A 21,291-nucleotide genomic window follows, 5' to 3' on the forward strand; every position below is an offset into this window, starting at 1 on the left:
ACAGCATGGATTTCTTAAGGGAAATTCATGTTTAACTGTCCTGCTGGAGTTTTTTGATGAGGTAACAGAGAGGGATGATGAGGGCAATGCTGTTGATGTGGTCTACATGGACTTTTTAAAGGTCTGGCAGCATCTGAATGGTCACTGACCTGAAACATTAACTCTGTTTCTCTCTCCACAGATGCAGCCAGACCTGCTGAGTATTTCCAGCACTTTTTAGTTATATTTCAGCTTTCTAGCATCTGCAGTATTTTGCTTTTATTGACTTTCAAAAGGAGTTTGATACAATGCAACACAACAGACTTGTGAGCAAAATTATAACTCATGGAATAAAAGGGACTGTAGTAACATGGATATGGAATTGGCTGAGTGACAGGAAACAAAGAGTAGTGAGCAATGGATGTTCTTCGGGCTAGAGGAAGGTTTGTAGTGGAGTTCCCCAGAAGTCAGTGTTGGGACCCTTGCCTTTCCTGATATATATTAATGACCTAGACCTTGGTGTACAGGGCAGAATTTCAAAGTTTATGGATGATATGAAAATTGGAAGCATTGTGAACTGTAAGGATGATCGTGTAGAACTTCAAAAGGACATAGACAAGTTGGTGGAATGGGAGGACAGATGACAGGTGAAGTTCAATGCAGAGAAATGTGAATTGATTCATTTTGGTAGGAAGAACATGGAGTGACAATATAGAATAAAGGGTACAATTCTAAAGGGGGTGCAGGAGCAGAGGGTCCTGGGGGTATAAGTCATTGGTTGAGAGAGTGGTTAATAAAGCATACAGTATCCTCGGCTTTAGTGATAGAGGCATAGAATACAAGAACAAGGAGGTCATGTTGAACTTGTATAAGACACTAGCCTCAGCTGAAGTACTGAGTCCAGTTCTGGGTGCCACACTTTAGGAAAGATGTGAAGGCATTGCAGAGATTATGGAAAAGATTCATGAGAATGGTTCCAGGGATGAGGAACTTCAGTTATGAAGATAGATTGGAGAAGTTAGGACTGTTTTCCTTGGAGAAAAGAAGGCTAAGAGGAGATTTCATAGTGGTATTCAAAATGATGAGGGGTGTGGACAGAGTGGATAGGGAGAAACTGTTCCCACTTGTGAAAGGATCGAGAACGGGAGGGCACAGATTTAAAGTTTGTTGTTCATTAAGTGTCTTCTATTCTGGGAAAAATAGAGCATATGATTGACTGTATCAGTAAGTGGGAAAATTTAAAATTTTTGTTGTGACCTGTGGAGAAGTGGGATGAGACTAAATAGTAACCACCTCAGATTTCAATTGCAACAGCACTTGTGATCTGACTCTGTAGCTTAGTTGGTTAAAGCACCTATCTTGTGAACAGGAAATTCTGTGTTCAATTCCCAGCGGAGCCTTATTTCATATTTGCAATATGCTTGAGAAGTTTGGGTGTTAACATTTATGTCTGTGTCTTGTGAACTTTAACTTAGAATTCAAATTTCATGATGAATTTCATTCACAGGAGAAAACAGCCTTTGTGAAGGATGTGAGTTTGGAATGGCTGTTCCTCCTTGCACAGAAATTCAGTGCTGATATTTCAAAGGCAACCTCTTTGATACAAATTTGTTCACAGTTGCATTCAACCTGGAAAAAAAGCTCGACCTTAATCTCACTGAAGGAAAGTGTGACCGTGTTGTATGTTTCAAAGTGTGTGTGTCATTATGTGTTGCTTGTAACTGAGACTGAGACACGACGCAAGTGGGAGGGTTGATCTGAGGTTTGGAATATTTCTCAGTCAGGAACAAGAAAAATCAAAGGAACCAAATAAGAAAACCTATGTCTCATGTGGTTACCGAGAAACGGTGAGGAGATATTAAACTTTGTTCTATTCAAAACAGCTGTGTGAACTTTGACCTTTCCTGCCTTTTCTCAACAGTATTTGAAGTGTCTCGGTAACAATGTTCAGTGTTGAGGAGAGTGGGGTCTGGGTGAGCAGATGCTGAGTGTGACAGGGTCAGGACTGGATGCAGGAAGTTCTCTGACAGTCTCTCTTGCCGATGGGTTTGAGTTGATTTTCAACTGGGAGCAGCTGGTTTTTCGATAAATGAAGGAAGTTCCCTCCAACCATTTTTTTCTAACAGTGTAGGATAAGGATGTGAAGGGTTAATGCTGAAAACAGTGGGATCAACCCCTCCCACTGTCAGAGTAATGATGAAACAGTCACATGAGATGAGGTTTGGGAGAAGAGAGAGCAGCACCAAGGATGCTAGTTTCGGAGGCTTGATGAGTGTGTATATAGTATTGTGTAAATTAGAAAAGAGGTCTTAGTTCTTTCAGCAGGAAATGTGTCCAGAAAATATTGATAAAGTCACAATTTTATAATTCAGGAGTCGGAACACAGATATTAATTCCAAGTGACAGTTCTGGGTTCATTTAACAAAAGTAGAGAATAATATTACTCACTGCTTGAAATCCCCCAGTGAGGAGACAGTTAAACAGGTGATCTGTTGAGGCATCCTTCAATCCAAGGGTTCGACAGCATTTAATCTCCCTTTTTGGTGAAATTCTCTGTTATTTGAAACTTTTTTATCCAGCTTTGATGGGTGAGTGAAAAAACTGAAAAAAGTGAACAGTTCCATCCTTTCTTTTCTTTCTTCTTCCCTTCTTTCCATCAGGTTCTCTTTTCTGTCCTAGATCAATATAATGAGGAGAATCCCAATTTAATCTGCTGTTTCTGGTGTTTTATCCATTCCAATTAAAATTCAACATTCCAATCAAATCTATTTGTTATTCCACAGTGTCTCTCCATGTGTTTTATTCTGTTCTATTTGCTCACATTCTGTTTGATGATCAATGTTACATCTCACTCTCTTTTCTGGTGAAGATCAGAAGCAGTGATATCTTTTTGCACCACCCATCAAGTCGGCCTGAGGCTGTGCCTCGCCGATCATGTGGAGTTAGGAACATAAGAACAGGAGTCGACCATTCAGCCCATCGAGCCTGCCCCGTCATTCAATATGATCATGGCTGATCATCCACTTCAATGCCCTTTTCCCCACACTTTCCTCATATTCCCTTCTGTCATTTGTATTTAGAAATCTGTCAATCTCTGCTTTAAACATACTCAATGACTGAGCTTCCACAGCCCTCTGGGGTAGAGAATTCCAAAGATTCACAACCCTCTGAGGAACAGCATTTCTCCTCATCTCTGTCCTAAGCGGCTACTCCCTTATTTTGAAATTCCTTCCCTTGGTTCTTGACTCCCCAATCAGGGGAAACATCTTAGCTGCATCTACCCTGACTGTCATTTAAGTATTTTGTAGGTTTCAATGAGATCACCTCCCATTCTTCGAAACTCTAGAGAATACTGCCCCAGTTTCTCCAACCTTTCTTCATAGAACAGTCCCACCATCCCTGGAACAAGTCTGATGAACCTTCGTTGAACTCCCTCTGTGGCAATAATATCCTTCCTAAGGTAAGGAGACCAAAACTGCATTCCAAGTGCGGTCTAACCAAGTTTCTATACAATTGAAGCAAGAATTCACGACTCTCGTACTCAAATCCTCTTGTGATAAAGGCTAACATACTATTAGCTTTCCTAATTGCTTGCTGCACCTGCATGTTAGCTGTCAGTGACTTATTGACATGGACACCCAGGTCACCCTTATATTCTATACCTCAGCTAATAAAGGAAAGGATTCCACATACCTGCTGAACCACCTTATTGACCTGTCCTGCTACCTTCAGGGATCTGTGGACATTCGCTCCAACGTCCCTCACTTCCTCTACACCGTTCAGTGTTCTCCCATTAATTGTGTATTCCTTTGACTTTTTTGACCTCCCAAATGCATCACCTCACCCTTGTCCAATTTGAATTCCATTTACCACTACTCTGCCCACCTGACCAGTCTATTGATATCTTCCTGCAGTGTACAGCTATCCTCCTCGCTATCAGCAACACGGACAATTTTCATGTCATCTGCAATCGTCTTGATTGTGCCCTCTACATTCATGTCCAAATCATTAATATATACCACAAAAAGCAGGGAACCTAGTTCTGAGCCCTGTGGAACACCACTTGAAACAGACCTCGAGTTGCACAAACATCCGTACCCAATTCCTTTTTGCTTCCTGCCACTGAGTCTATTTTATGTCCAGCTTGCTACATTCCCCTGGATCCCATGTGCTTTTATTTTTTTTAACCAGTTTGCCATGTGGGACCTTGTCAAAAGCCTTGCTAAAATCCATGTAGATCAGATCAACTGCACTATCCTCATTGTTACTTCTTCAAAAAATTCAATCAAGTTAGTCAGACAGGAGCTTCCCTGAACAAATCCATGCTGATGATACTTGATTAATCTGTGCCTTTCTAAGTGACAGTTTATCCTGTCTCTCAGAATTAATTCCAATAATTCACCCACTATTGAGGTTAGGCTGACTGGTCTTTAATTATTCGGTCTTGCTTCCTTTTTCAACAATGGTGCAATGTTAGCAATAAAAACAAAATGTACTGCAAATACACAGCAGATCTGGCAGCATCTGTGGAGAGAGAAGCAAAGTTAACATTTCAGGTCAGTGACTTTTCATCAGAACAGATATGTTAACTTTGCTTCTCTCTCCACAGATGCTGCCAGACCTGCTGTGTATTTCCAGCACTAATAGTTTTTATTTCAGATTTCCAGCATCTGCAGAATTTTGCTTTTATTGCAGAGACCTCCAATCCTCTGGCATCACACCTGTATCCAGTGAGGGATTGGAAACTGATGGTCAGACCTTCCACTATTTCCTCACTGGCTTCTTTTAACAGCCTGGGGTACATTTCATCCGGCCCTGATGATTTATCCACTTTCAAGGATGCTCATCCCATTTATACTTCTTCTCCCCCTCAGTTTATCATGTCCAATGCTTCACACTCCTTCTCCTTAATTATAATGTCTGCATCACCCCCTCATTTGTGAAGACAGTAAAGTATTCATTAACAAACATACCAACATCTTCAACCCTGACACATAGGTTACTTTTTAGTTCTTTGATGGGCCTTACTTTTTCCTCTGTTGCCTCTTACTCCCATGTATTGAAGAAATATCTTTGAATTCGTTTTGATTTTGCTTGTCAAAATTCTTTCATGCTCTGTGTTTTTCACCACTGCTCCCAAATGCCTGTAGTCATGTCAAAGCACAACTTGTCAGAAGTGGGATTTAAACCCACCCCTCCAGAGAGCGTTGTGATCTGAATGCACCATTTCAGACTGCTTGACCATCCTGTCTACCCCATGTGGATGCTTAATGCTGAGGTAGTTATCCATTCTTTGTGAAAATATTTGTGAGATTGTGGAAATGTCTGGAAGAGGAAAGACCAGCGGAAAAGCTCGGTCCAAGGCCAAGTCTCACTCCTCCCGGGCTGGACTGCAGTTCCCGGTGGGCCGTGTTCACAGGCTCCTGAGAAAGGGTAACTATGAAGAGCGTGTGGGTGCGGGAGCCCCGGTCTATCTGGCTGCTGTGCTCGAGTATCTGACCGCTGAAATCCTCGAGCTGGCCGGTAACGCGGCCCGGGACAACAAGAAGACCCGCATCATCCCCAGACACCTGCAGCTGGCCGTCCGCAACGACGAGGAGCTCAACAAGCTGCTGGGAGGAGTGATCATCACACAGGGCGGGGTGCTGCCTAATATCCAGGCCGTGCTGCTGCCCAAGAAAACCAGCGCTCAGAGCTTCCAGAAAAAGGAAAGCGGCCAAAATGTCATCTAATAACCCAAAGGCTCTTTTCAGAGCCACCCACAGTCTCTGTGAAAGGGCTGATTACTGTCTAATTCCAGCATGTCAGTAACAGGACAGAATAGGAACTATTTAAAATGTTTAAGCAACTATTTCAGTGGCTTCTCACTGTCCCCCTGATCCCTGTGTGAAGGGGAATTACCAATAGTCTAATTTATTCCTTTCCACACCAAGTTTGAGTTATTGGTCCCTTAAGGATTGCTGAATGGAGTCTTTTACCGCCAGTTACAGATAAGAAGTGGGAAAAAAATGACAGGTTAAAATTGTGCGTAAAATAGCGCCAGGAATTTGTGGCGAAAATAGCGGAATAAACAAAGGTTTTTAAAGGTTGGTGGAAAATATTTTACGAACAACTTTAAATAGATTTTCCAGTAATCGCTTCGTTCCGACACTGAAGTTGGCGCCTTTTGCAAATTCAAACTTTCTGCCAGGTCGACAATTTAAACCAATGTAATAAAAACAAGAAATGCTGGAACCACTCAGCAGGTCTGGCAGCATCTGTGGAACGAGAAGCAGAGTTAACGTTTTGGATCCGGAACTGTTCGCACCCACACTGTTTGGGATCATCTTTTCCCTGCTGCTCTCATATGCATTCAAGTCTTCAGAAGAAGGAATTTTCCTCCACACATGATCAGGTGGCAGGTTGATCAACCTTGCCTGTCTAAGAGCGAAGACCAAAGTACGGAAAGTCCTCATCAGGGAACTCCTCTTTGCTGACAATGCTGCATTAACATCTCACACTGAAGAGTGTCTGCAGAGTCTCATCGACAGGTTTGCGACTGCCTGCAACGAATGTGGCCTAACCATCAGCCTCAAGAAAACGAACATCATGGGACAGGACGTCAGAAATGCTCCATCCATCAATATCAGCAACCACACTCTGGAAGTGGTTCAAGAGTTCACCTACCTAGGCTCAACTATCACCAGTAACCTGTCTCTCGATGCAGAAATCAACAAGCGCATGGGAAAGACTTCCACTGCTATGTCCAGACTGGCCAAGTGAGTGTGGGAAAATGGCACACTGACACAGAACACAAAGGTCCGAGTGTATCAAGCCTGTGTCCTCAGTATCTTGCTCTACAGCAGCGAGGCCTGGACAACATACGTCAGCCAAGAGCGACGCCTCAATTCATTCCATTTTCGCTGCTTCCGGAGAATCCTTGGCATCAGGTGGCAGGACCGTATCTCTAACACAGAAGTCCTCGAGGTGACCAACATCCCCAGCTTATAGACCCTACTGAGCCAGCGGCGCCTGAGATGGCTTGGCCATGTGAGCCGCATGGAAGATGGCAGGATCCCCAAGGACACATTGTACAGTGAGCTCGCCACTGGTATCAGACCCACCGGCCATCCATGTCTCCACTTTAAAGACGTCTGCAAATGCGACATGAAGTTCTGTGACATTGATCACAAGTCATGGGAGTCAGTTGCCAGTGATCGCCAGAGCTGGCGGGCAGCCATAAAGGCGGGGCTATAGTGCGGCGAGTCGAAGAGACTTAGCAGTTGGCAGGAAAAAAGACAGAAGCGCAAGGGGAGAGCCAACTGCGTAACAGCCCTGACAACCAATTTTATCTGCAGCACCTGTGGAAGAGTCTGTCACTCTCGAATTGGTCTTTATAGCCACTCCAGGCACAGCTCCACAAACCACTGACCAGCTCCAGGCGCTTACCCATTGTCTCTCGAGACAAGGAGGCCAAAGAAGAAGGTGTGGCTTTTCACTGAGGGCATGTGTCGACTGGGGAAATAACTAACTGTAGAACCTTGGGCACTGTTTACACAGCCCGTTTAGAAAATCAAATCCACTGCACATCCTTGCTGCAAGTGAAATGTCAAATTTGGGGATTCCAGTTTTATTCCCGAATGCAGCACAGATTTATTCCAGTCAGTTCTGAACAGCCAATCCCAGCTCCCGTTTCCAGGTCACTGCTCTCTCTGTGTGAGGCGGTGGGTGGCTCTTAGAAGAGCCTTTGTTGTGTGTTTGCTGGAAAGGGTCGAGTTGTTCAGCCGCCAAATCCGTGGAGTGCGGCCCTGCCGTTTCAGAACGTACACCACATCCATGGCAATGACCGTCTTGCGCTTGGCGTGCTCAGTGTAGGTGACCGCATCCCTGATCACATTCTCCAGGAAAACCTTCAACACCCCGCGAGTCCCCTCATAGATCAAATCCGAGAACCGCTTGACCCCGCCATGGCGAGCCTGTCGGCGGATTGCTGGTTTAGTGATGCCCTGGATATTATCACGAAGCACTTTACGGTGCCGCTTTGCTCCGCCTTTTTCGTACCTCCCTCTCTCAATTTGTACTCTCTCCATTGCCTCTACTCTCTGCACTTCTACTGATATTTTGTCCAATTCCACTTCCTTAGTGATCACTGATACAAAGTACTCATTAAGTAGATTAACATTGCCCTGCACTTCCAAGCATATATTACCCTCTTTGTCCCTAATAGGCCGCACTCTACCTCTTACTACCCACTTATCATTTACATGCTGCTCAAAGATTTTTGGGTTCCCTTTCATGTTGACTGTCAGTCTATTCTCATAGAAATATAGAATAAGCAAATATAGAAGATGTAAGTATTTCCCATCCTTGATGAGGTGGAACTTTTTTATGTTGTGGGTGGTAATGTCTCGGCCCACGAGTGAGGTGGAAGCAGAGACAATCAATGATTTGAAAAGGAAATTGGATGGATACTTGAAGGAAAGAAACTTGCAGGAGGAAAGGGATCGAGCTGGTGAGTGGAACTGACTCTACTGCTACGGGGAGAGCCAGCATGGACATGATGGGCCAAACGACCACCTTCTATGCTGTAAATGACTCTGTGTTGTTTCTCAAATTCAATCTACTGGTGCTTGGTAAATAATTTCAAAGTAAATTGTGCAACTGGAAAATCAGAACCAAGGCAAGGGACGCATAAGGAAGCAGAATTGCTGAAACCCAGGATTGAACCTGGGTTCCCATGGATCAGATACTCCTCCACTAGGGATCCACTAGGGATCATCCAAGTTACTTTTAAATCCTCCCATGGGTCCACATGTCAGACTGAGTTCCATGTTGTAGACTCAAGCAAAGGAAATCTGCTCAGTTCCAAAACTATCAGCAAATTGAAGCTGATTACGATCAACATCATCAGAGGTCAGAACGACCTGGTGAAAGAAGACACCCTGAAGAAGGATCCACAATATATTCAAAGACATCAGCAAAGTAAAAAAGAAGAAAATCGATGATAAAAACAGAAAGTGCTGGAAAAACAGAGCGGATCTGGCAGCATCTGTGGAGAGAGAAACAGAGTTAACATTTCAGGTCAGTGACCCTTCTTCAGAACTGGCAGATATAAGAAATGTAAAAGATTTTAAGCAAGTAAAGTGGGGGTGGGGCAAGAGATAACAAAGGAGAAGGTATTGATAGGACAAGGTCACGGAATAGCTTAACAGAAGGAGAGGGCGGGGGAAGTGGGGGATGGAGAGGGTGGGGGGACATAGCGGGGGAAGTGAGGGGAGAGGGCGGGGAGAGGGGTGGGAAGCGAGTAGAGAGCATGGGGGAAGCGGGGAGAGAGTGTGGGGGAAGCAAGTAGAGAGCGTGGGGGAGGTGGGGAGGGAGCGGCCGAAGACCTTGGTGGCGGTGGGTGTGCTCTCCTCCTCCTCCCCGCTCTCTCCGGACATTCTCCCCCGCCTGATCTCTCCGGCCATTCCCTGCTGCCATGTAAACACATGGCCTTTGTTTTGCTTTACATTGCCTTTGTGTGATTATTTGAGCAGCGCCATCTTTAGTCCTGGCAGCTGCCAGAACGTCGCTGACTGGGACGTTTTATTTGAACAGGCTGCTTTTGCACATGTGCTGATGCAGCGCCACCTAGTGGTGGCGTTGTCAGCAAATGCAGCCTTTCATTTCCTGGTATGTTCGTGCGTGTTTTCTTTTGTACCCGTCAGTGCCTGGGAGGAGAGAGTCAGCTTCACTTCGTAACCGTGAATTTCGGGTGTGAGAATGTGGGTTTTTACTCTGTATGTTTCAATTTTTGGTCTGTGACTGTTTGTTTCTGCTATTGCGATGTGAGTTTCACCACATATCTTTCAACAACTTGTATGTGAGCATCAGCTTTTGTCCAGATCTATCAGTTTCTGATATAGAGTCATAGAGTTATACAGCACAGAAACAGGCCCTTCGGCCCATCGTGTCTGTGCCGGCCATCAAGCACCTAACTATTCCATTTCCCATTTTCCAGTACTTGGCCTGTAGCCTTGTATGCTATGGCATTTCAAGTGCTCATCTAAATACTTCTGAAATGTTGTGAGGGTTCCTGCCTCTACCACCCCTTCAGGCAGTGCGTTCCAGATTCCAACCACCCTCTGGGTAAAATTTTTTCCTCAAATCCCCTCTAAACCTCCTGCCCCTTACCTTAAATCTACGCCCCCTGGTTATTAACCCCTTTGCTAATGGAAATACTTTCTTCCTATCTAAACTATCAATGCCCTTCATAATTCTGTATAGCTCTCCCCTCAGCCTTCTCTGCTCTAAGGAAAACAACCCTCGCCTTTTCAGTCTCTCTTCATGGCTGAAATTCCCCAGTCCAGGCAACATCCTGGTGAATCTCCTCTGCACCCTCTCCAGGGCAATCACATCCTTCCTATCATGTGGTGCCCAGAACAGTACACAGTACTCCATCTGTGGCCTAACTAGCATTTTATACAGCTCCATCATAACACCCTGCTCTTATATTCTATGCCTCAGATGATCTATATCGTCCTGTAATCTAATATTTACGACACCACCAATTTTTGTGTCATGTGTGAGAAAGGATTTGATTCTGTCCCGATCAATTTCTGTTACATGCATGTGTTTTTAATCTGCACCTCCTCTAGGTGAGTGTGTTTTATTCTCTGTAATGGTCAGTCTCTTGTAGGTGAGTCTGTGTTTTGCTTTTTATCTCTCAGTCTTCCAAGTATGAGCCTGGTTTTGTACCTAATTTTCTTTGTACCTTGCAGTATGGATATGGAAGAGAGGTTTTTACACATTACCTGCCAAATCCTGCGAAATGATTTTTGGGTTTCACACAGTATCTGTCAGTTTCTTGTCTAGGCCTGTTGTTTTAATCTGTCCCTGGCATTTGCTGGTTTGTTAGTGTGGGGTTTACACTGTACCTGTCAGTTTCTCAGATGTGAGTGTTGGTTTCACTTTGTATAGAATCATAGATCACAGAATACTTACAGCACAAAAGGAGGTTTCAGCTCATCGTGCTTGTGCTGCCTCTCTGCACAAGCAACTCAGCTCATGCCACATCCTCATGTATTCCATGAAAACCTGATTTTTTTTTTCTCTTCAGATAATTATCATATATCCTTTTGAAAGCTATGGTTGAACCTTCCTCCGTCACACTCTCAGGCAGTACATATCAGATCTTAACCACTCGCTGCGTAAAAAAAGGTTTTTCCTCATGTTGCCTTTGGTTCTTTTCCCATTCACCTTAAATCGGTGTCCTCTGCTTACTCAGCCATGCGTAATATTTCCCATTGCTTTCTCAGTACTGATGGATTGTGAGGTGGGAGACAGCCAGAAGTCCCACTGAGCTGCACTGACTCCCAGCTGAAAAAGAAATGAGATAAAGTTCAATCTTTCACAGCGAGATGCTGCAGAGAGTTAAGATTCCCGAATGAAAGTGAGACTTTCTCATACTGTTGTTGAATTTCATTTCAAACACTCCTTGTCATCTCTGCTACTGAAGCCGAAAAATAGGGAAAATCTAAATGGCGCTCAAACTCACAACCCTGAGATTAAACGTCCCATGATTGACAGACTGAACTGTCACTTCTACTCTACCTCTGTTTGGATGGATGCAACTGTATGCTCCAATGCAAGGGCAGCTTTCAAATCCTCCCATGGGTCCACATGTCAGACTGAGTTCCATGTTGTAGACTCAAGCAAAGGAAATCTGCTCACTTCCAAAATTATCAGCAAATTGAAGCTGATTACGATCAACATCATCAGAGGTCAGAACTACCTGGTGAAAGAAGACACCCTGAAGAAGGAGCCACAATTATTCAAAGGCATTGACAAAGTGAAAAACAAGAAAATCGATGAGTCAATCCAAGCCAAACAGAAACAATTGAAGAATTCCATTCCAGACCAGAACACAATTTTGTTGCTTTTGGAGCCAGGTCTCAGTTAATGCTAGAACATGGCTACCTGCCTGACCCTAACCCGACGGGTCCCGATGACATGTGTCGGGTTTGGGTCGCTCCTCCGGGTTCAGCATTTGGGTTCAGCATTCGGGCTCAGGTCAGGGCGGGCTGGGTCAGACACACTCGAATACTCTAAATACCTTGTGTTATAATTGTGTTAGTGAAACACTGGAAACCGCAGATCTTTTGAAGTGTACTGCCTACTCTGCTTGGTATTTCAACTTGCTGTGTACTAATCAATAAACAGTTTTTGTGTACATTGTAGCAGAACTCAGCCCCAGGCACATAATTATCCGGTTAGCTCTTTCTTGCCCTTTCCTGATTCTAGGGGTGTTGAAGGTCTTTGCCATTTTAATCTTAATGAAATATTTACAATGTAATCAGTTGCTGCACTGTTGTGTAATATGATGTTTTTAATGAGTTCTATTTTTCATTGACACAAATTTAACCTTTTTGTGTTTTGGTTTCTCTCTTGGTTTTCCTTCGTGCTTTGTATTCTTGGTGACAAAAGCAGTTGAACAGCTACAATCTGCATTAATAGCAACTTCACCCTTTTCTTTAATTGCACAGTTTGCAAATGAATTGACTGCATCCCGTTAGGGGTTGGCAAGACTTCTTGTGCCTGCCTCAAAACATATTGTATTGAATAAAGATTGTAAAGTAAAGGAGGCTTGTAATGCAAATTAAGAGATTGAAAGGGGAAAGACAATGAATTATGCTCTAAATTTGGAATATATTTAATTAATTAAGTGTCAGACTTGATAAATCGCTGCTTTTAGTTTAATGTAGCCTCAGTGTTTATGGATAATTAATGAAATTAAGAGGCATTTTTTATATACAAAGCTGGGCATTAGTATTTAATAGTTGATATATAATTTTGAATATATTTTAATTTCTTTATTCATTTGACACGGCTAAATACGAAGCAGTCTTAAATAAGTTAATTTTTTTTTTTGTAAAATCTGATTACCAGATTAAAATATTAAATCACGGGAGACATTTCAAAGATTACTGAACCAGTAATCCAGAGGCCTAGACTCAAGATCCAGTGACAGCCAGGACGTTAAGGCGGGAAACACTCTGCACTAGTCTGCAGTGAGCGATTCCATCGAAGGTAGAGCACAATCTCTTTAATATAAGAATGTATATTTTATAATAATTAATCACTCAAGACCTTCCTGGTCTCTGCATCTCAGCTGCTCTCTTGATAAACTTGCAGCAAGTATTTCAACCTGTAAAGCAGGAGTCTAGGGAATGTATAATGATATTTTCTAGCCTTCGGGCAATATTTTAATCAATACAGTGTGGGACAACCTGTCTGGGCACAACTCCATGACTTTCTCTTTAACTAGTGACCTAACAATCACTAACTTCTATGATAACAATCTTCAGCTCATCACCTCCGGTACGTAGCTCTAATCTTAATGTACATTTAAACAACCTTTCAAGTCCAGTTACAGTTTTTGTTGCTTACCTGCACAAGCTTAAAAAGTGAAAAACGGAAGCAAGTTTAACTGAACATTCTGGTGGTCAGTTCGGGCACGGGAAAAAATGAAAGGACTCGGACCAGGTCGGATGTGGTGCTGTCAGGCTTGGGTCGGGTTACATTTGCTGACCCGAGCAGGCCTTTAGTTACTGTTGCAACCTTATATTCCCACTTGACAATCTGTATATTTTGTTCATTTCAATTTTGTCGACAAGCTCTTTGAATCCAGTTCCCCGGTCCTCAAGCAGGCTCAGTTTGGAAATCGATTCCGCTTTCTGGAAGGCTGAAACCAATCGATGACCTGAAACTAAAAATAGCAACAGAGAAGGGCTCGTCTGGGATTTGAACCCAGGACCTCTCACATATTAATCACTTACATACCCAAAGCGAGAATCATACCCCTAGACCAACGAGCCACTATTGGTGAACTTTTTATTTGCTCCTGTGGAATTTCACTGGCGCCCACAGCCGATCATCCATTTTTTTCTGATCAAAGCAACATCCTGCAAAGCTGAAATAAAAACAGAAAGTGCTGGAAATACTCAGCACCTCGGGCAGCATCTGTGGAGAGAGAATCAGAATTAACATTTCAGGGTTTTCACCTTTTGTTTGAACCATCTTTTCAGACTGCTTCTGTCCATCCAATCTCACTTTTTATTCTATCCACATTCTGAAGGTGGTGCAGTGGTGAGCACTGCAATCTCACAACTCCAATGACCCAGGTTTAGTTCTGAGTACTGCTTGTGTGGAATTTGCAAGTGGTACTTTATCAAATAAACAACACCCACTGCATTCCCTTCATCAACTTTCTCAGATAGTTTATCAAAAAATGCAGTTAGATTTGTCAAGCATGAACTCCCATTTATAAATCCATGCCCACTCACCTCCGTTCACTCAAACCTCTCCAAATTTGATTAGATTAGAGATACAGCACTGAAACAGGCCCTTCGACCCACCGAGTCTGTGCCGAACATCAACCACCCATTTACACTAATCCCATATTCCGACCAAACATCCCCACCTGTCCCTATATTTCCCGACCACCTACCTATACTAGTGACAATTTATAATGGCCAATTTACCTATCAACCTGCAAGTCTTTTGGCTTGTGGGAGAAAACCCACATAGACACAGGGAGAACTTGCAAACTCCACACAAGCAGTACCCGGAATCGAACCTGGGTCCCTGGAGCTGTGAGGCTACAGTGCTAACCACTGCACCACTGTGCCACCCAAATGACTTCAATTTTCTTCCTGACCTGTTGGTCTCATGCTGATAGCATGCTCACCATAGAGCATGTATTTGGCAATGTGACCGTCATTCATTTGGCCCAGTCAACAGAGTCACCGCTGACTCAAGAGGGCAAACATGCTGCGGATCACTGCACGCTGGTGTACTTCCGCATTCGGCACTCTGTCCTGCCAGGAGATGTCCAATATCCATCTGAGACAGCGGAGGTGGAAGCTGTTCAGCTGCTTTCCTTGGCTTATATAAGTTGCTGATGCTTCTCTACTACAAAGGAGGGTGCTGAGATCACAAGCCTGTTACACGTGGAGCTTTGTATCGTTCAGTTTGCTGTCGGTTCACACTCATCTTCTCAACTTTGACATGACAGCTGCAGCATTGACAATCCTGGTGCTGATTTCAGTATCAAGGGACAGATTGCTGGTGATTGTTGATCCAAGGTATGTGAAGCTGTTGACAACCTCCAAAGTGAGGTTGTCGATGTTGATGGAAGGTGGAGTCTCTACGTCCTGGCCCATAACTTTGATCTTCCTGAGGCTGATCGTCAGTCCAAATTCCTTGCAGGCCAGGGAGAACCGATCTACAAGCTGCTGTCAGTGAACTTCATTATGGGATGTCAGCGCAGCATCATCAGCAAACAGCAACTCACAGACTAGGAATTTACCCACTTTGGTCTTGGCGCACAGTCTTGCCAAGTTGAACAGCTTGTCGTCAGTTCTGATGTGCAGGTGAACACCCCCATCTGAGTCACTGAAAGCGTACAATAGCAGCATGGAGAAGAATACACCAATTATAAAGGATGTGATAACTAGACAGTTAGAAAATAATGATATGATTGGGCAGAGTCAACATAGATTTATGAAAAGGAAAACAGGTTTGAAAAAACCCGTTGAGATTTTTGAGGTTGTTACATATAGAACAGATAAAGGAGAACCAGTGGATGTGTGGTATTTGCATTTTCCTTTGGTAAGATCCCACACAGGAGGTGAGTAAACAATATTAGAGCACATAGGATTGGGGATAATATACTGATATGGATTGAGAATTGGTTAACAGACCGAAAACAGAGAGCAGGAATAACGGGTCCTCCTCAGGATGGCAGGCTGTTACTATTGGGGTACTGCAAGGATCAGTGTTGGAGCCACAGCTGTTAACAACCTATATAAATGATTTGGATGTGGGGATTAAATGTAATATTTCCAAGTTTGCAGATGACACAAAGCTCGGTGAAGTGTGAGTTGTGAGGAGGATGCAGAGAGGCTTCCAGGGGACCTGGAGAGGCTAAGTGAATGGGCAAGAACATGGAATATAATGTGAGTAAGTGTGAAGTTATCCACTTTGGTAGAATAAACAGAAAGACAGAGTATTTCTTAAATGGTGAGAGGCTGGGAAGTGTTGATGTCCAAAGGGACCTGGGTGTCCTTGTTCCTGAGACACTAAAAGCTCTTGTGCAGGTGCAGCAATCAATTAGGAAGGCAAATGGTATGTTGGCCTTCACACGAGGGGTCATGAGTACAGGAGTAAAGATGTCTTGCTGCAATTGTATGGAGCCTTGGTGAATCCGCACTGGAGTATTGTGTACAGTTTGGTCTCCTCATCTAAGGATGGATATACTTGCCATAGAGGGAGTGAAACAGAGGGTCACCAGACTAATCCCTGGGATGGTGGGATTGTCTGATGAGGAAACTGGGCCTGTATTCCTTAAAGTTTCGAAGAATGAGAGGTGATCTCATTGAAACTGACAAAATTCTTACAGGGCGTGATAGTGTGGGTGTCGACAGGATGTTTGCCCTGGTTGGTGAGTCTAAAACCAGGGGACATAGTCTCAGAATAAGGAGTAGGCCATTTAAAACTGAGAAAAGGTTGAATTTCTTCACTCAGATGGTGGTGAATCATTGGAATTCTGTACCCCAGAGGGCTGTGGCAGCTCAATCATTGAGCATGTTCAAGACAGAAATTGATAGAAATCTTGATACTCATGATATCAAGGGATATGGGGATAGCAGGGGAAAGGGGCATAGAGGTAGATAATCAGCCATGATCAAATTGAATGGTCGAGCAGGCTCGACGGGCTGAATGGCCTAGTCCTATGTTCCTCTGTTCCTAAGAGAGTTGGCGCCAGCGCGCAGCCCTGCTTTACCCCACTGCTGATCTTGAAAGTGTCTGATGTTGCTCCATTGTAACTGATGGAACTGTGCATGTTCTTGTGGAAAGAAGAAGAGACCATCTCTGCTGACAAGATCAAAGGCCCTGGTGATGTTTCTTAAACCATATGTGGCTCTGTGGTGCAATGGATAGCGTGTTGGACCTGATAAATAATGATAGAGAAAATGTTCAAAGGTGTGGGTTCGAGTCTCATCAAAGTCTAATTTTGGACCTGAGACACAGGAGCACGACGGAACAGAGAGATAAGAAGTGCGTCAAAAGCACAGACTTGGAGACAGAGCAAGGCAGGAGTGACATCACAATGGAGAGTGAGAGCAGGGAAACAGAGAGCCGCTGGGGTGAGTGCACAGGATTTGGTTCTTGCTTCGGTGCAGTGGAAGGAGCTGTTTGGTGAGGATCTGGTAAGCTGTGACATCACAGGCAAGCAGGTAGTTCATTGATTTGGAAGAAGCTGCATGTTTGATGACTATCTGGTAAGTGATTAAGGTCCATTTTAGTCCTAACGTTTAAAATAGTAAACAAACTAGTGGTAAGCTTAATAAAATATACAATAAAATAAATAATTGAATAAAATAATTAAGTAGTTAATTAGAACACTTTAAGGATGACAGGACAGGTGATGTGTCACAGCTGCAGCATGTGGGAGCTCCTGGATGCCAGTGTGATCCAGGGCAAACACATCTGTAGTAAGTGTTTGCGGCTCAAAGAGTGAGAAAAAAGGAATGTAGTGGTAGTAGGAGACAGTATAGTAAGGTGGATTGACTCTGTTCTCTGCAGCAAAGAGCAAGAGTCCAGACGGCTGTGTTGCCTGCCGGTGTTCGGATTAAGGACATCTGCTCAGGGCTGGAGTGAAACATACAATGGGAGGGGGAGGATCCAGTTGTCGTGGTACATGTCGGTACCAACGACATAGGCAGGACAAGGATAGAGGTTCTGCATCGTCAGAATGAGGAACTAGGCAGCAAATTAAGAAGCAGAACCTCAAAGGTAATCATCTCTGGATTATTACCTGAGCCACGTGCAAATTGGCATAGGACAAATAAGATTAGAGAAACATATGCACAGCTCAAAGTCTGGTGTGGTAGTAGTGGGTTCTGGTTCGTGGGGCATTGGCACCAGTACTGGGGAAAGAGGTGGCTGTACCGTTGGGACAGTCTGCACCTGAACCATGCTGGGGCCGGTGTTCTAGCGAGCCACATAACTAGGGAAGTAGAGACGGTTTTAAACTGAATAGTGGGGGCAAGGGATCAAATTTGGGAAGATATGGTGAATCAAGGAGGAGAGACAAGGCAAGAGAGAAAGGTATAAATAGGGGAAATGATAAAGAGACCGAGACAGGAAGAGACAAAGCATACAAATCAAAGAGTAAATCAACAGATAAGGCTAGAGGTGACAAAAATAATAAAAGGACAAAACTAAATGCTCTGTATCTGAATGCATGGAGCATTCGAAACAAAACAAATGAACTGAGAGCACAAATAGCATAAATAAGTACGATCTCGATCTGATAGTCATTACAGAGACATGGCTGCAGGGCGACATAGATTGGAATGTGAATATTGGAGGTGACATGGCATTTAGGAAGGACAGGAAGCTTGGAAAAGGTGATGGGGTAGCTCTGTTAATTAATGATGGTATTAGCACAATAGAGAGGGATGACCTAAGTTTAGGAGATCAGGATGTAGAAGCAGTTTGGGTAGAGATGAGAAATCATGAAGGCAAGAAGTCACTTGTGGGAGCAGTGTATAGGCCACCTAACATTAACCACACTGTAGGATGGGGTATAAAGGAAGAAATAATGGCAGCTTGTCAGAAAGGTACAGCGATAATTATGGGGGGTTTTAATCTACATATAGACTGGAAAATTCAGATGGGCAGAGGTTGCCTAGATGAGGAATACATAGAATGTTTTTGGGATAACTTCTTGGAACAATACATTCTGGAGCCAACCAGAGAGCAGGCTATACTGGACCTGGCATTGTGCAACGAGATAGGATTAATTAATTACCTCATAGTTCAGGTGCCCCTAGGTAGTAGCAATCATAATATGATTGAATTTTACATTCAGTTTGAGGGAGAGAAGAGTGGGTCCCAGACTAGTATTTTAAACATAAATAAGGGCCTTTTGGCTAAGATCAAGTGTAGTATCTGTTCTTATCGGTGCTTATTTGGAAGAGAAGAAAGCATGATCATTGGCTTTTGATCCTGGGTAGGCTTTGAGTAAAATGGCTATAACCAATCTTCGCGCTTCAGGCCAGGGAGTGCGGAACACCGTTCGGGTGGTGGTGAAGGACAAGGAAGGAGATGCACTGGTCGATCGCACCTTCTTCATCAAGAAAATCCTCATCAATTGCTGTGGATTTCGAGCTTCGGACATCTTCTGCCTGCAGGATTTCCCCAACAGTGGGTATTTCGACATGATGTTCAAGAATGTGGCAGGATGCATCAAGTTCCTGAAGGCGTTCAAGGAGAAAGGGGACCAGGCGCCGTTGTCGATCCTCACAGTGAAGGCACTCTTCACAACGTGACCAGGTGGTGACGATTCACCTCTACAACCCCCATGTTCCGGTGGTGGATGTACTCACCTTTCTCGCCAAGTACGTCGAGGTGGCCGGCAGCAGCACTGATGTCAAGAACCCCTTTGAGATTTGGACCAGCAAGCGGCAGGTCAAGGTGACCTTGAAGGTCGATGCCAGTGGAACCATTATCCACCCTCCCTCCAGCTTCGCTATCGGGGGAAGTCGAGGCTTCTTGGTCTACGCTGGGCAGCCCAGATTTTGCTGCACCTGTGGCAAATCTGGTCACGCGGCAGCTAGCTGCAGCATGGTTGTTTGCAAGAACTGCAAGGAGGAAGGCCATCAGACCAAGGACTGTAAGCAGACTAAGTGTTGCAACTTGTGCGGTGCAGCAGGCCATCTCTACAAAACCTGCCCCAAACGCTGCCTCAGTTATGCTCAGGCAGCAAGGTCCAAGGAAAGGCCGGGAGAAGGTTCGACGAAGGCGTCAGGTGCTGGAAAGAAGACAAGCAACCTTCTCCGCAGTGAGGAACTTCTACCTGAGAAGGAGAACAAAGGGGAGGCAGCTGAAACCAGCGACCCAGCACCTCCCCTGCACCCGGAAACCCCTCCTCCACAGACAGAATCAATGGAGGAGGAGGCAGCAGATGGACAAACCGGTCAGTGGAAAGTGGTACAAAGGAAAAACACAAAGAAAAGACCTCCAAAAGCAGAACAGGTCACCACCCAAACCAGTGGCAAGAGGAGACTACCTTCTGAGACAGACTACAACAGCTCCTCTTCACTGGATGAGGAAGTGCTGGAACGACGGCCCCTTCAAAAGAAGCGGCAGAACTCCAAGGAGCTGGAAGATAACGCCCCCCAGCCCCCGGACACAGGAAGATGTGATGGGCCTGGCGAGCCCCAACCCCAAAGTGCCACACCTAACGAAATGGCCAGCGCATCCCAGCTCCGGGACACTGAGAGCAAAGACACGTCTGGCGCACCTCAGCTCCGGGAAGCAGGGAGCAGTGATGTTTTCGAGGAGGAACAGAGGGGAACAGCAGAGGACAACCCTATCCTTACTGCCTACAAGACCCCCCCGATGTCAACCCAGCGGAACAAACCCTGCATGAAAAACCAGGAGGGGTTTCTGAGCCCAACGAATGTGAAACAGCTTGCGTACACTATGGGTATGCAGGAACATCCCGAAGGACTGGGACTAGCGAGGACAAATGGTATGGGAAGCAACAACCAACTTTTAAAAAATGGGTATAAGGATTGCTTCCATAAATGTGCGTAGCATTAAATCGACTACGCGATGTGTTTCAACCTTGGATTACCTTGCCAAGGTCAAAGCCGACCTCCTGTTTCTGCAGGAGTGTGGAATACCACATCTCAGCACCCACAGGCAGTGGTCACGATGGTGGTCCCATGGGCCATCGATCTGGTCGGGGGGTAATGACTGCCGTTCCTCCGGCCTGGGTATTCTGCTGCGGGGAGGTAACTTCACCATCTCCGAAGTTAAGGAGGTGGTGGGCGGTCGCCTCCTCGTAGCAGAAGTAATGGACAACAACGCTCCGCTCCGGTTGATCAACGTGTACGCCCCGGTACAACGCAGCGAGCGGCTGACCGTCTTCCAGCAGCTCCCACTGCTGCTGGCGACGTCCAGGCCAGTCATCCTAGGCGGTGACTTCAACTGCATCATCAATGCGGCTGGACGATCCAGCAGTGACGACAGCAAACTGGACGCTACGTCCAGATTCCTAATAGAAACAGTTAAAGATGCCAAACTGCACGACGTCTTCAGCAAACCTGCAGACGGAGCGCAGCGCAGATACACATGGTCAAGATCGAACGGGTCTGCCCGTTCCAGGATTGACTTCCTGTTTGTGTCCCGTGCTGTCACGGTCAGATCCACCGATGTCAAGCCGGTGTTCTTCTCCGACCACTGCCTCTTACTGGCCGACTGTCACTTACAGGACGT

The 21,291-nt window shown here is 44.8% G+C and overlaps 1 long non-coding RNA gene and 1 other non-coding gene across 2 annotated transcripts in view; one reads left to right on the forward strand and one right to left on the reverse strand.

Moving 5' to 3' along the window:
* LOC137350449 (uncharacterized) overlaps positions 1-21,291 on the forward strand; it is a 45,132-nt gene that overhangs the window by 5,911 nt on the left and 17,930 nt on the right. Inside the window, exon 2 of the long non-coding RNA XR_010969424.1 lies at positions 12,886-13,026. This is a non-coding gene — a long non-coding RNA (uncharacterized lncRNA). The remainder of the gene's footprint in view (positions 1-12,885; positions 13,027-21,291) is intronic.
* trnap-ugg (transfer RNA proline (anticodon UGG)) lies at positions 13,726-13,814 on the reverse strand. The gene is given in 2 exon segments: positions 13,726-13,761; positions 13,779-13,814. It is a non-coding gene; the product is annotated as a tRNA-Pro (tRNA).

Source organism: Heterodontus francisci, chromosome 35 (assembly GCF_036365525.1).
Source record: "Heterodontus francisci isolate sHetFra1 chromosome 35, sHetFra1.hap1, whole genome shotgun sequence".
In the NCBI taxonomy this organism is placed as follows: domain Eukaryota; kingdom Metazoa; phylum Chordata; class Chondrichthyes; order Heterodontiformes; family Heterodontidae; genus Heterodontus; species Heterodontus francisci.